This window comes from Acipenser ruthenus, chromosome 3 (genome assembly GCF_902713425.1).
Source record: "Acipenser ruthenus chromosome 3, fAciRut3.2 maternal haplotype, whole genome shotgun sequence".
Classification (NCBI taxonomy): Eukaryota; Metazoa; Chordata; class Actinopteri; order Acipenseriformes; family Acipenseridae; genus Acipenser; species Acipenser ruthenus.
The window spans coordinates 105456250-105466593 of record NC_081191.1 but is presented as its reverse complement, the minus strand read 5'-3'; the positions used below and the strand labels follow the sequence as shown (position 1 = coordinate 105466593).

Sequence of the window (10344 nt, the reverse complement as noted above, 5' to 3'; positions counted from 1 at the left end):
ACCAGCCTGTGCCTGGTTCCAGTCATTAGAATTGAGAGCTGGGTTATCCGAATAATTAACACTAGACCCAGCACTGTTGAGAGTCCTGAGACCTAGTGGTAAAAATAACTAAAGGCTGAATATTGTAATTAATTGTCATCGGCCATTGAATTGAATGGAAAGGCACCGGCTGGACACTAACCGCAAACCATACTGGTCAAAGCGGATGCTCTAAAATATTTGTGTTTAAAGAAATGGTGAACTTTTATAAAAAAGAATTACATTGACACAGCTGTTTAAATCATTAGAGCAGACCCTAGGGTCAAGGCAATACTTGTTAATTTAACTGAATACTTTCATTATGTTTTACTTTACACTTAAGCTTTACAATGCTATACAGAAGTAAGCATTAATAAGCAGTCATATCATTTTAGATAAAAATAACTACAAACGGCCCACTGATGCATCTTGAAACTTAATACTCTTTTCTTATCTCAGGGTGGTGCTTTACTCCCTTCTTGTTTTACTTGGTTGGTAATTCATCTGACATGGTCTAGTTAGCAGTACATTTTAATACTGTATTAAATACCATCATAGCCACTTCCTCGAGTTACTAGGCTTGTAAACAAAATTGAGAGATCTCAAGAAATAACAGTGATCACAGATTGATCTACATACTGTACTGGAAATAGATTTTCAGGACCATAAGAATAAACAAATCATTCATCATGCTATTTTGATATACATTAGCCTGTAGTTTAATGCCTTTTTTTAAAGACATTTTCATATATTCTAAGACAAGAAAAAAAGGTAGGTTGTTTGCTTTCTGAATGGAGCGGGTCCTGTGAAGTACTGGATGGATTTTCAAAAGGATAACTGGTGCCCCTGTCATCCACAGCCAAGGTCTCAGTCCTGCCAGTAATGTTTGTGCTTTTCCTTTCAGTGAAAATGACGGGACTGGAGCTATCACAGATACAATGGAATTAGAACCCCATGTAAGTCAACACCTTTACTACTTATTGTAAGAATTTGCATTAGTTTTAACAGAGATAATTACAAAAATAATCTGTATTTAGTACATTAGATTGGAGGTATTCTTATAATATACAGTAATTATATATTGTATGCACAGTGTAAGTGTATCAGAATGTAAAGGGGTTTACCATTTGTATTTTGTTGTGTAAATGGCCTGCACACCATTATGACATTCTTTTGGAATACAAATCTCTCTCTCTCTCTCTCTCTCTCTCTCTCTCTCTCTCTCTCTCTCTCTCTCTCTCTCTCTCAGTCCATTTACACAAAAAGACAAAATACTGATGTTTTTTTTTAATTTTTATATGTAACAGAGATTTTCAACCAAAATGAACTCAAGGTAGTAGTCAATGAGGAATGGTCACAGATATCTCTAGAATTTTAACACTGCACAGGAATTTTTTATGCCATTGCAGCCCATACATAATATTTATTTAGCATATTTACTGTTAAGGTATTGTTCAAAGTAAATATCCCATAGTTTCAGTTTAAAACAAAACGGTAGATAACATTCAGTTTATTTTTTAGTTTTAGTTTTCTATGTTGTGCTATCTTAAACCATCTGAATCTTTGTAAAGAGAAAGCCACTGCTTTTTCAACAGGCCTGAATTATGTTTCCTTGGAACACATATTTCCCATGAGCACCATTGTACAAACATTCAAAGACATTGTCTGTTTACAGTTATCTGTTACAGTTAATAAATCACTCCAAAGTCTAAAACAGTAGTCATTGTGCATGTCCTCAATGTTGTGTATAGTAATGATGGAAGTGAAAGGGTATTTTATTAAATACTGAGTAGCTTCAAATGACATGCTATGGATCGTAGTGGCTCTTCTTTTTAAAAAAGACACTTTGGCTGATCGAAGAGCAGCATATGAACCGCTCAGAATGATGGCAAACATTATAAAAAGGTAAAGAACAGTAAACAAATAAGAAAAAAAGACTTCCTTTTTAATGATCCCTCTAGGCTCTTTCTAACAGACATTATCTTAAGAAGACTATACAAACTGTGTGCACTGAAATACCAAAGAAAATCACTGACAGAATAAGATTTCGCTAATTTAGACACTGCACAAGAATCATCCACACTGAGCTACAATATGCACTGAGCTAGAATATATGTCTACAGTATGTGCCCTTGACTCGGTAGTCCTGATTTCACTTGGCCGTCATATCTGCAACTGTGGAAAATGATCTAACTGAATTGACTTGCATTTGTTCATCTTTTCCCCACAACAACAGCTTGAAGTTGCCAGGTGACTTCTAGAATCAAAGCAACATTTACAGTCATACGTTACCCGTTAGGATTTGTGTAACTTTTTATGACTGTGTTTTAAATATTGTAACAGAAATACACCGAGCTCCGGACTGAGGCTATCAGGCAGATGAAAGAAAATGGAGAAGAAACTTATCCTCATAAGTTCAACGTTCAACTGTTTTTAATATCACACATATTAAAAACAGACGAGACCCGGTCGTTCCGACAAAGTGCACAGTCTGTACTTTACATTCAGCACAAAACCAATCAAACTGTCCGATAACATACAAACATTGCAGGGCAAGCTGTACATGAACTAGTACACTGAACTGCAACAACTCACAAGTAATGTCTGCTATGTTTGAGCCAGGCCTTCTGTTTTGTGTGCTGCATTTAATTGGCATCTTTATGTTACCAATTTCTCATTTAGAAAAGTTGTAAGGATGTTATCAACCTTCACAGATTACCTGTATTTCCTGACTCAAATAGATAAATTATAAAAAAATAATTTAAAAAATAGATCTTGCATTATCTCTGTGAATACTGGGTAACTTCTTGCTTCGGTAACAGCAAACATTATGCTGTATCTGTTATTTGATATAAATTGTGTCATGTAAAAACCCTGTTTTGAACTTTCCCTATCACACCAAAATCAACAGCTCTTTATAGCACACTCTTCCCATCAGCGCATTGTATCAGTCTTGACATGGATGTCATGAACCTGTTATGACAGTTTACCTTTTTGAATTACAATGATGTAAGATGATGCAGATATTACTTTGACCTAAAAGTTTTTCTTTTCAGTCTCCCAGGTCGAATTCATGCCAAGAGACATGCTAGTGGAAAACTAGTGTTTTACGACCTGAGAGGGGAAGGAGATAAACTACAGATTATGGCAAATCTCCAGTATGTACAGCACGTAAACTGCTTATCTGTGAATAGAACATTTGAATTCCTGTCCAAAAAGGATGTACAAAGGAACACAGTGCATAACACATCTGATATAAATGTTTGCCATATGGATCAATAGAACCGGCATTGTCGACTTTAATGAGATTTAAACATTTTGTTAAAAAAATAACATGTCAACATCCACCCATGCCCTCTAGTCATAAGATGAGGTTTTTTTATGTACTATTAGTAACTTCAATTGACCTTGTGTTGTTTAGTCAGTCAAGAATTATAATAAACAATACTGTTGGTGACATGTGTTTACTACTTATAGTTTTACCATCAACAGAAACTTCAAATGTTCAAACTTTATAGAAATATAATTAAACCAGCCTCTGCATCTCTCTTAGATTCTACGAGTCTGAGGAGAAGTTTGTGAAAATCATCAAGGATCTCCATCGTGGGGATATTGTTGGAGTTGAAGGAAATCCCACCAAAACCAAGAAAGGAGAGCTCAGCATTGTGCCAACCAAAATGATGCTTTTGTCTCCTTATCTGCACATGGTCCCACACCTTCACTTTGGCCTCAAAGACCAGGTACCAAGGACGTTTTAGGTATCATAAAGAGCAGTTAGCAGGACTCTACAGATGTGTGTGTGTGTTTTGTTTTGTTAGCAAACAGAATACAACTTATACAGGCCAGTTTTAAATGTATTCCTTTCATGATGCATCTTGGTAAGGAAAGCGTAAAATGTATTGTTACTCAATTATGGATTAGCATCCATAAACACAGAACATTTGATATAATAGAGACTATGCATGCCATTTATATACAACACTGTCGTAGTATTTAGTAGATGTTTTTTCTATTGTCTAATATTAGTACACCAAAAGACCAGAGTAAGGGAATGCCTATAGCTGTTCTCTGTAAGCCAGCTCAAACAGTACGTTCTGGTTGTTCTGACCTTTTTATAAACTGTTGACATTATGTCTTTAGGAGAAAAGGTACCGCCAGCGTTATCTTGACTTGAGCATGAATGAGTCTGTGAGGCAGAAATTCATAACAAGAGCAGCAATATTTAAATATCTGAAGAGTTTTCTGGATGGCCTGGGGTTTCTGGAGATATATTTGAAAAGCTATTACACCATTTTAATACATTCCTTGTATTTTATTTTAAAGTATTCAGTGTCTGTTTGGCTGGGATTTATAGACCCCCTTATGTACACTGCCAAGCTCACTGAATATAATTCAAATACAATGGAGAGATGTATGTGATAGAGCAGGTTCACTACTGTAGTTTCAGAGTGGCTGTTTAAAAATTGCACAAGTGGACTTGTTTTTGTCATTTCTAGGTGGAAACCCCAATGATGAATATGATTGCTGGAGGTGCTGCTGCCAGACCATTCATCACACATCACAATGATCTGAACATTGACCTATACCTGAGAATTGCTCCTGAGCTCTTCCTAAAGGTTGTTTCTGCAAGGCCCACACAGTTTCCCGTCTGTGTAGCAAGACCCAAATGGAACAGATATCTCCAAGATATCTATTATTAGAACATAAGTGCGTAATTGCGTGATTTAAAATGTTAATATATATTTTCTATCTAAAAAAATGAATAGACCATTATTTCTATTTGTGTTTAATATTTCAAATATTTATTAACATTGAATTCCTTCTTTATTTAATTTCTAGAGTTGATCTATATTTTAGATATTGGTTTTTATATTTATATAAGTATCTGGATGGTAATGACTTGTTATAAACTATGTTATGCCTAGATGTTGGTTGTAGGAGGTCTGGACAGGGTGTATGAAGTGGGCTGTCAATTTAGAAATGAAGGCATTGACCTAACACACAATCCGGAATTCAGCACTTGTGAATTTTACATGGCTTACGCGGATTACAACGACTTGATGGACAGCACTGAGAAACTCCTATCAGGTATTGCATATAGCCATTTAATAGGAGCATTTCTTTACTGTGGGTATTAGATCTGCCTGTTACTGTATTCCCTGTACAGTGAATGCCTTTAATAGAGCTGTTGCTTTATCAATTGGCCGTAAGATTTGATATTAAGGGTTTGTTTTCCTTCTTTGGCTTTAATGAATGGCTGATCAGTGAAGCAACCCATTTCAGTCCTGATCTCTGATGGGCCTCCTTTATTTTGATACCTTTCTGACATTCCGTTTTATGACAGCAATTTATTATGTTGGCACTCATGCCTTTTCTTTCCATCAGGAACAGAGGAATGGTTTTGACAGGATCAGGAAATGAAATAACAATTTATAGATATATCCAAGCAATGTCATAAATTTTTTTTTAAAACATTTTTAATTACGACACAAATTTTAGAAGAATGAGGATGATGGATGAACTTGAGAAGGTCTTGGGTGTGAAATTACCAGCTGCACATACTCTGGATACTGAAGGTGTGTGATCTTTTTTCCCTTGTTCTCCCTGTGGTTTTATTTTCCATTTTAGCCAAACACTATCGACCCCAGTTGCCCTATCCCTGGCTACCAACAGTAGTTGAGATTTTATATAGCAGGGCAATGGGTCTGGGATTTACAAACTGCACTTTTCCAATAACATGCCGTGAAGAGTTTTTAATGAACAAACCCTGTATAACTTAGATTCCTAGAGAATGAAATTAGAACGTTACAGCATTTTTGACATTCTTTCAAACACCTGGTCCATTAGATCCTGATTAGTGCTAACCAGGGCCTGTGAAACCCACATTAGTGGGTATAAAAACACTAACAATACAATGACATGACTACTTCATGCCATAAACATTTAGACTAATATTATTATGCAGGTTTGGAGTGTGAGAAAGTAGAAACACCTATCACTTTAAATAGTGCCATGGCCATTCAGGAGGGCAGATTCAGTCCTACAGTAGTGTGTGTTAGTAAGTATATTAATAAATAGTGTGTGTGCTTTTCCAGTGGCTTGTCAATTTCTTGAGAAACTCTGTGAGGAGAAAGGGGTGGAGTGCAGTACACCAAAGACTGCAGCAAGACTTTTAGATATGGTACTATCACTTAACCAGCTGTTTATAATGAACTTCTGTCTGTCTGTCTTCCTGTTGTTTAGCAACAGGAAAACAGATAGACAGCCTGGTCCCTATGATGATTTTTTTCAAGTATGACTGATCTATAGACTGTCTCAAGTGTAGCACAGCCTTTAGAACAGGGTCTACTGACTTAGTGAAGTTCTGCACCCTTGTTCCTATTCATCAAAGTTGTTTACTCTTAAAAAAAAAAAAGTCATATTGTTTAAATTTTATTTGGAAGCACACACAATTCTAAATAGTATGCAGTCATATACTTTGAAAATAATGCATATAAGAGGCTAACATTGTTCTAAATTGGAAATCGCTCTGTTTGAGTTTGTGTGCGTGTGGTGACCTATTCTTAATTTTGCAATATAAAATAAAGTCTACAGCATGTATTGGTTCTTGTATATTTTAATGCAACTGTAGCGTTCTCGGTTCCCGCAGGCAGGCGCATCACACAGGGCGAGGCAATCCACACACAGGCAGAGGGCGGGCGCGAACCCGGGACCCCTCGCACTAAAGCATAGCGCCGATACCGCTGTACAAAACAGTCGGCTCCGTTGCAAGGAGCGTGTATCGGGTTTATGTCTTTGTGTGTGATTGCGTCACCTACCAGCCCTGCTGCTGCCTTCCCCAGTGCACGCTACAACTATCATTTAATGTGCATTCGTAAAGCAATAGAAAGTGATAATAGTGTAACGATTGGCTATCTGGGGTGCCTGGCTTCGTTGCCACATATTCAGAATTTGCGATTGTTTTATCAGTTTAGTCTTAATAATTATAACTATCACTGTAGTTATGAAATAAAAAAAAAAAACATAGACGCCATATCAGTAAAACGAGTAGTGCATTTTTTTTGGCTTCTGTTCAGCTACGACAGCGTTGTAAAAAAAATGTGATAACAGAACATTTTTGTACAGCCCGAGAAGACGGTAATTTTATTCAAATTCTTAGTGTGTATCAGTATTGCCTGCATGTCCACGAAAATAAGTAAACAAACAGCATTACGGCTGAGAAGCTGGTAATCTCGAATTATACTAAAATGTCCGCTTCTTGGGGGGATTCTCCATGAATAACTAAGCGATCTTTACCGTTACAACGGTTTTATAGAGCAAGCGATTGTGAAGCGTTCTGTCTATACATTTGATTACCAAAAATAAATATTTCAATGAAGGATACGGCTCCAAAAGTGCCCCCCGCCTCCCTCCCCCCTCCTTGTCACATGCATCTTTTAAATTGGATTACACACGCGGTTTCGTTTCAACAGATTCAGGATTTGTGACTGTGTTTGACCACAGTTCAGTCGTAAAAATAATTATATAACGATTTTTGAGAAAACTATATTCATGTGCCTTGTAAAGCTGATGTTTTATGCATTGAATTGTTTTGATTGTGTTAGTTTAACAAGCATAGTGCCGTTTTTTTTCGCGTGGATGCAGCTGCAACATTTCTTAAAAAAAGGTTTTCTTAGTTTACAGTATGTGTCTGTATACTGTACTATGTGTACGTCTAAATATAATCCTTTTCACTGTAATTACTGTTTTTTAAATGACATGTGTTAGTAAAACTGTTCTTGTTAAACACCAGTGAAAAATGGCTGCTTTAGGATTTTTTTTCTATACCTTGCTGAGTTTTTCATGTTAACAGCTGCCCCTAGTGGTGGGAATGTGTCATTTCAGGGTAAAATATGGGCAAACTGGCATGTCACCCATATTGATTGGCTCATGGCAGTCCTGTTTTTTGATGTAGGAACTTTTCCTGACTAAGTCTTTTAGAGGACAGTACAAAGATAACGTATAACCAAGATTCATGTCAATCGGCCAAAGGGCTCATGAGGAGTTGTTGTTTAAACGTTTCACGCAAAATCCAACATAGCTGCCACACCATGTGACCGATCCATTTTTCCTTAAGTAGAATCAATCGTGGACATGAGCGCACTATTTACAAAATTTTTCACAGCTGTACTATTTACCGTTCATAAGACTTTTGAAAATTGCACAAAAAATGTCATTAAATCTAAGATGGCTGCCGCACCATGTGACTTAAGGCTGCCATATTGACCATGGCACAAGATCCCATAGTCCTCTACATCTGTGTCAAATTTCGTGCATTTTGGTGCAGCATAGCCAGTTTTATAGCCAGTTGCGCATTTTGATGATGTCATGCAGCGTGGATGCCATGATTTTCACAGTAGCAACTTCTCTTGAACAAGCGTAACATATGACCATACTAAGATATTGTATTCCAATTTTTGTTTCAATCGGATAAGCGGTTTCAGAGAAGAAGATGTTTGAATTTTGATAATTTCATATTTTTATGTCATTAATCGATGTGGTTGCCAAACCACATAACCAATCAGCTTCATATTAACAACAGTTAATCATGGACTATCCCTCAACATGTATAGCAATTTTCAGAACTCTGCAGTAAGCGGTTTCCGATACATAGACGTTTTAACAAATTCCACAAAATCCAATATGGCTGCCAAACCATGTGACTTGCGCAAGTTTGGACACCAGACCTGTTATCTGCACATAGCCACCTACCTACACACCCGATTTCATAAGCCTACGATGAGGTCTCGGAAGAAAAGAAAAACAATAATAATAATAATAATAATAATATAATTATATATAAGAATTTATAAATTATATATAATATAAGAATTCATTATTTAAGTCTCATCTACATGCAAATAGTTAACATTTTGGAAATATGGCTTTTCTAGTTCATTAAATACATTTTTAAAACTATTATCTGTTAGAATTAATTTGGAACACTACAAAGGGACAAAACCCTCCCTTTCATATTTTGTCGTATTTTCACTGAACCAGCATTTAGAATGTTGTTGAGTAAATACTTTGGCACACAAATGAGAAGCATGTTGTTTCTATTCATTTCTAAAATGCAGGGGATGCTTGTGGCATGTTATAATGCTGGATTTTTTTTTTTTCTTTGCAGTTGGTAGGAGACTTTCTTGAGGTTTGATGCACCACCCCACCTTCATTTGTGATCACCCACAGGTCATGAGTCCACTGGCAAAATGACAAGACATTTAAAATGTAAAATATACACCAAAAAACCCACAAAAAAGAACACAACCCTGTCACAACCAGTACACCATGTTTTTAGTCTGATTTGAACTTGAGATTTTAAGGAAATTCAGTTTGGGTATTTCAAGGACAGCTTTACAAGATATATATATATATATATATATATATATATATATATATATATATATATATATAACGTGAGCAGCACCTTGAAACAATATCATCTTGTAATATTTATCACACCTCATAATGCAAAACAACATGATAAAGACTGAAGTTGTTTTAAGATGGTGCTTACAAGGCAGGTAAAAATGGCCTTAAAATTAGAAAATTGCACATGAGGACCTTCATAAGATTTGACACACATGGAAAAAAGAATATAGTACGCTCACTTCTGCATACATTCTGCTTATAGACACTTGACATTTTAGCAGCCCACTGTACTATGACTTCAACTAGCTACTAACCATTTTCCTGGGATTGGAAATCAATAATCACATGTAGTTTAGTTTAGAATACCTTTAAGCACAAAATCATATCTATCCATGTAAATTTCTAACATAAATGCTTAAGAGTCAACTTATTAAATTAAAAAAATTATGTAGTATGTATATTTATTTTGAAGACCACTTTGTTTGTTTTAGGCATCGTTCAGAGAAAGGACTAACTTAACGCTTTGAACTGTTTGTCATGGAAAAGGAGTTGTGCAATGCCTATACCGAGCTGAACGACCCACACAAACAACGGGAACTGTTTGTCATGGAAAAGGAGTTATGCAATGCCTATACCGAGCTGAACGACCCACACAAACAACGGGAACTGTTTGTCATGGAAAAGGAGTTGTGCAATGCCTATACCGAGCTGAACGACCCACACAAACAACGGGAACTGTTTGTCATGGAAAAGGAGTTGTGCAATGCCTATACCGAGCTGAACGACCCACACAAACAACGGGAACTGTTTGTCATGGAAAAGGAGTTGTGCAATGCCTATACCGAGCTGAACGACCCACACAAACAACGGGAACTGTTTGAAGAACAAGCCAAGGTACAGTCTGAGTAAAGCAAA

General features: G+C 36.4%; 1 pseudogene; it reads left to right on the top strand.

Annotated features, from left to right (window-relative positions):
- Positions 1 to 956: 956 nt before the first annotated feature.
- Positions 957 to 10344, top strand: LOC117394597 (lysine--tRNA ligase-like; annotated as a pseudogene).